The sequence below is a fragment of the Hippopotamus amphibius genome, chromosome X, assembly GCF_030028045.1.
Source record: "Hippopotamus amphibius kiboko isolate mHipAmp2 chromosome X, mHipAmp2.hap2, whole genome shotgun sequence".
NCBI classification, from domain to species: Eukaryota; Metazoa; Chordata; class Mammalia; order Artiodactyla; family Hippopotamidae; genus Hippopotamus; species Hippopotamus amphibius.
Genome location: NC_080203.1, coordinates 23,179,463 through 23,185,780, shown reverse-complemented (window position 1 = coordinate 23,185,780; position 6,318 = coordinate 23,179,463).

Below are 6,318 nucleotides of genomic sequence, written 5' to 3'. Positions count from 1 at the left end.
AGCACTTCAAGGCTCAACTGGAGGAAGACTGCTTCCAGCTCTCTTACGAGGCTGTTGGAGGGGCCTCCAGATGCTCACTGGCTATTAAATTGAGAGCCTCTGTTTCTTGCTGGCTGTCTGCTGCCCTCAGTTCCTTGCCATGTGGAAATCTCCATAGGGCAGCTGACAACATGGCAGCTGGCTTCCACCAGTGTAAGAAAGACAGGAGTCACAGCCTTACAATCTAACCTTGGACATGACAGCCCATCACCTTTGCCATACTGTATTTGTGAGAAGTGAGTCACTAGGTCCAGTCCACACACCAGGGGAAGGACTAGACAAGAGTAGGAATCTCAGGAGGCAGGGAGCATGGAGAGCATCATAGAGGCTGCCTAACACGGAAACCAGAGGAATTTTGGTGCACACAGGGTCAGTGGGACCAAATGCCTGCAGAGATACCAAGGAGGATGAAGGGTAAGGGGGGCAGGGGGCAGGGCAGGGGGTGGAGCCAGAGAGCTGGAGTAGAACGACGACCGACTCTGGGCTGAGCAAATGAAGGCATCTGGCAGAGACCATTAATCTCAGATTTGGCAGTGAGAGTGAAGTGCATGTCAGTGGAGGGACAGGGAAGCTCCTAGCACATTTGAAGGCCAAGGTGAAGGAGCCAGTGGAAAGGTGAACATTGCAGATGGTGGAAGGGAAAGGCAAAGTGTGGAGCCAGACCCTTAGGACAGGAGGAAGGGCATCCTGTCGTTGACCGTGGAACATTTACACACTGCACTGTAGGCTATAGGTGCTTTTACATGTGTCTTCTTATTTGATCCTCATATCAACCCAGTGAGGTTGGCAGAGCAAGTTATAGTGTCACTCCCACTTTACCCATAAGGAAACAGGTGCAGAGAGGGAATGTCTGAGCCAAGGCTAGAATTCAGTTATTCCATCTCCAAGTGTTTCAAGTCTGGTGCTGGTTCCTCATTGGGTCCCAACACTCTCAGCCTGCTGCTCTGCTGCTCAAGAACCAGCCTTGGCTCCCTTGTGCCTGTGAAGCTGAGGAGTTCTCCTCACCCCAAGGGGACTGAATGAAGGCGTACAGTTTCAGTTAAGGCAAGACGGGCTACAGATGGAAAGGAGGAAGAATTCCTTGACTGTCAAGGGGGCTGTAACTCAAATTGGGTGCCTTTGGGGTGGGAGAGTAGTGTGGGGAAGACCCTGCAGAGTGGCCTGGTGAGATCCATGCCTCTGATTAGGCCCAGTGAAGCAGCGTGTGGAGGAGAGCTGCCAAGTCAACGTGGGCCAAGCAAGGACCCCCAGGCTGACTCTCCCTGCAGAGGGCTTGTCCCTGTGAGTTCCACTTTCAGCCACTCAGCGCGGCTGGCTTTTCCAGACTTTGGCAACATTTGGAAACTCACTGGGAGATGGTGGCCTCCCTCTGGGAACTGCGGCCTCCTGCTCCACCCCCTCCCCCACCATGGCCTTAGCCCTTCCCCAGGAGACCTGGAGCACCTTGGGACTGCGGGCTGTGTCTCTCGCAGCAGGCAGGGAACCCAAACCCTGCCCTTGGACACACACAACTCACCCTGATCCCCGGACAAGGAGCCAATGATACCTGCCATCTGGAACCACCTGAGCTACAAGGGTCCTCAGAGATCTCCCAGAGCCTCATTTTTTAGATAAGGAAATTGAGGTACAGGAGAGGGAGAGGTTGAGTCCAAGATCACAGAGCTGCTGAGTGGCTGGGGTGGGGGTGGTATACTCTGAGGGAGGCCTGATGCTCAGGAGGAAGGGAGGAGCTGTCGGGCAGCTAAGGCGGGAGTCCTAAGCAGAGTGTGAAGCAATTGATGCAAGCAATGCTTGAGAAGGCCTGGGAGTGGCATGCTGTAGGTGCTTCACAAATGCATCCTAAATAAATGCAAGTGATTCTTGCTGCAGGGATAGGGGAAGGACCAGGCCATAGGGGTATAAAACTGAGCCCTGCTGTGAGTCCTGCTGGGTTCACATCATTGAACCTGGAATAGCCTGGCTGGGCTTTCCTCCCTTGGGACACATCTCTGACTGGAAACTGGGGTGGGGACAATAGCGGGGGGTGGGGGTTGGTTACAGGGAGGGAAGCCCCACCCTTGATCGGGGTGGAGAGCTCCCTCCTTGCTTTCCCCTTCAATTTTTACTGAGCGCTTGCTTGGTGCCAAGCAGTATTAGACACACACACACACACACACACACACACACACACACACACACACACACTATAAACACCTCCATGTTACAGATCTGAGAGTGGTCATGAGAAGTTCAGGACCTCACCCAGTCTCACAGCGATAGTGGCCATCTGGTTTCAATGCCTGCGCTCCTAAGGGCTAGACTACACCGCCTTCTGGCTGTAGGGATAGCAGGGCCCTGAGGAAACTGTGCCAGGGCGGGAAAGTGTGAACAGGAGAGGAGGCACGATGCACAGGGCTGTTCATCATTATCTCCATTCCTTTAACACTTACGAAGCACCTACTATGTGCCTGTGCAGGAGGCAGGGGCTGCTGCCATGGGCCAGAGAGACCTGTCCCTTCAGTCACAGAGCTCCCAGCCTAGAGAGGGAGAGCAGCTAGCCAGAAGTGACAATGCCGTGGGACAGGGGCCAGCAGAGGACCAGTAAGAGGGCTGTGGGGGCACCAAAGAGGGGCCAAACCTAGATCTAGTCCAAGCCCCATCTAGTGCACCAAGGAAGGTCTCCCCGAGAACTTGACTCTTTCAGTTGAGATCTTGTTTGATTCTTGCCAAGCCCAGTTTACAGAGAGGGCAACTGAGGCCCAGAGAGGTCAGTTGGCTCGCCTGGGAACACACAGTCAGTGAGTCACAGAGCTGGGACCCAGAGTCAGGGCCCAGACTCCAAGGCGCCCACTGCAGCAAGAGCAAATGCAGACAAGCTCCAGCGAAGGAGGGGAAGTTGTGCCATGGAGGAGAGGTGTGAGGTGAGCGGAGCTGGAGGGAAAGGGATCCTACAGGAGACAGACTCCAAAGGAGGGAAACGATGTCCAGGGGGAGGGGTGTCCCCTGAGAGAGCTCAGTGCCCCTTGAGCCCCAGTGAAGCCCCGGAAAGCCTCTAGCTGTAGCCCATACACTCAGGCACTTCCTGGGGGCAGACAAAGGGGGGCCACACCCATCAGGCCACCAGCTGGGGACGTAACTCCACCTGCTGCAGCCCAGACCTTCCACGTGATGGACACGGTGCTCATGACACCTTCCCCTGAGTTTCCATAGCAACTAAGAATCACCACCACCTCCATTCCAACTCACAAGATGTCCTGCCTGTTGTGGCCAGCAGCTGTGTTGGGATGTGAAGAATAACACACTCCTGGCCTTTGAGACTGGATTTGCTGTCCAGTCATCCCTGATGGAGCAGAGTTAGATGTGGTTTTAGTTGAGGGGGGCGGGGACAGGTGGTAAGGGGTCTCTAATGCTTTGAATGTATCCGCCTGGCTCAGCTCCATGTTACCAGAGATAGACCGTGGTCAGCATTCATCTCAGAATCCCCTGCTGGAGCTAGTAAGGCAGCGTCCCTGCTGAAGAGATGCTCCAGGTTTAATAGACCCACCCTTCAGTTAACCCCCAAAGCTTCTCTTTTCTCATCTACTAAATGAAGAGAATTTTGCCTGTCTAAATAGTTTGTTATAAAGAAATAAGATGATATTTAGTACAGAAAGCATGTTCTAGCAAAATGCCTAGCACACAGTAGGTGCTCAAAAATGTCAAATTTGAAGGTCCATTCTAAACATGTTTTGCCTGTCCCCACAGATCTTTATTATGACCTCCATGAATAAGGTAGAAAGATAGAAGCCCCAGTGGTCCCTGACAATTCAAAGAGCCCAAGTTACAGGTCAGCCAGAGGTTCATAACACACTGGTTTATTGAGAGTGGACTTACCAGCACGAGAGGCCTGGGTTTTAGCCCTGGCTAATTATTGGCTGTGGGGTGTTAGGCAAGTCACCTGCCCTTTCTGGTCCCCAGTTAGTCTTTCCATCTGGGGAAAAAAAAAACCTAAGCCAGAGGTTTTTCAGATTATGTTCCACAGAAGCTTAGGTGCCTCAGGGGACACTGTGGTAGGGAGAGGGATAAGACTGAATGGGGGACCCGCCAATCCTGCTTTGATGGAATTCATATGTGCCACAGCTTTAAAAGTAGTTTGAGGGACTTCCCTGGTTTGCGCAGTGGTTAAGAATCCGCCTGCCAATGCTGGGGACACGGGTTCAAGCCCTGGTCCGGGAAGATCCCACATGCTGCGGAGCAACTAAGCCCGAGTGCCGCAACTACTGAGCCTGCGCTCTAGAGCCCGTGCTCTAGAGCCCGCAAGCCACAACTACTGAGCCCACGTGCCACAACTATTGAAGCCCACACGCCTAGAGCCCGTGCTCTGCAACAGGAGAAGCCACCGCAATGAGAAACCCATGCACCACTACGAAGAGTGGCCCCCACTCACCGCAACTAGAGAAAGCCCACGTGCAGCAACGAAGACTCAACGCAGCCAATAGAATAAATAATAAATAAATTTAATTTAAAAAATAAAATAAAAGCAGTTTGACAAACCTGGCCTCATGCTCCTGGATTTGCTAGGGGGAGATGGCAACCTTGGCTGCTTCCTCAGCCCCAGAAGGTGGTGAACCCAGTGGCCTGGCAGCAGCCACACCAGGAGATGTCCCCAACCCCAAAGGTGCCCCAAACTCCATTTTCTCCCATGCAAAATCAGCCCGAGTCCTAACCCTGGCTGCTTCAGCCAGACATCCCAGAGCAGTATGGTGAGGGGGCCTTGGGCAGAGAGGGGGCCTCTGAGAGGAAACAAGTCCTGGCCGGCTGACTCTTCCACTTGAGGGGAAACAGCAGAAGCCAAGCCCCAGGACACTGAGCCAGTGGCCTGTCTCCCAGGGTGTTCTTGCTGAGTGTGGTGGGTGGGGGCCTAATCTGCATTTGGGACAAAGCCTACCCGGTGCTTGAGTGTTGTTGTCATGGAGACTCAGAAAGGTGTTATTAGCATCTTTTCAACTCGGTGGCCCTGTGTGGTCCGGTCCCGTGCAATTTTAGCAGTAGCGCAAAATCACCCTGGCAACCCATTAGCCTAGTGTTGTTACCATGGAAACCTCGGCAAGGTCGATCAGCCCAGGAACTTCCCCGAGGAGATGTGCGCTCGGGGATCCGCCCATGGCAGTGCCTACTCCTCAGACCTCTCAATTGACAGTGACCCACTCCATGGGCACTGAAGGTAGTTTAGGATCTTTTCTGGGGCACGCTCAGAGGCACTGTGACAGGAAAGAATTTGGCCCTGCAGAGTGGCAGATCTATATGGTTCGTTACCATGGAAATGGTGCTTTTTAAGGATCTCAAAGCACAATGCAAAACTAACTCTTCCAGGAGATTGAGGCTGGCGGGAAAGGAGGCTGCGAGCCTTATTCACTTGTCCATTCATTCATTCAGCATTTATTGACTACCTATTAATACAATGAGTTCTGTGTATGTCCTGGCCTCTAACTATAGGACCATCTGCTCACTCACTCACCAGTTGAAAGAGGACTAATGAGGACTTCCCTGGTGACACAGTGGTTAAGAATCCACCTGCCAATCCAGGGACACGGGTTCGAGCTCTGGGCCGGGAAGATCCCACATGCTGCCGGAGCAACGAAGCCCATGTGCCACAACTACTGAGCCTGTGCTCTAGAGCCCGTGAGCCACAACTACTGAGCTCACGTGCTGCAACTACTGAAGCCTGCGCACCTAGAGCCTGTGTTCCGCAGCAAGAGAAGCCACTGCAATGGGAAGCCCATGCACCGTAATGAAGAGCAGCCCCTGCTCGCCACAACCAGAGAAAGTCCACACACAGCAACAAAGACCCAACTCAGCCCCCCTCCCCAAATAAAAGAGGACTAACGAGATGGGGGTAACAAGGGAAAGGAATCAGAGGGTCTGTGTGTGTCCGGGGGTACAGGGAGAATATTTGCTTTCTGTAGTCTCCTGTTTTTAACCTACACCCTGCTCGAGTCTTCAGAAAATTGGGATCTTTATGTGGTCTTCATCACCACATGCTTGGCCAGACATGCAAGAAGATTCTAGCAGCCACAGCTGTGTGAAGTCAGAATAGGCTACCTTGGGAAGTAATGAGCTCCCCATCACTGGAGGTATACAAACAGAAGCAAAATAACTGCTCAGTGAAGATTGTATATAGACTGTAGAGCACAATGATTAAGAGCACAGATTCTGGAGGCTGACTTCCAGGCTTCAAATCTTGGCCCAGTTGACTGGCTATGTGACTTTGGGCAATTGTCGTAAGCTTATTGAGCTTTGGTTTCCTTGTCTATAAAATGG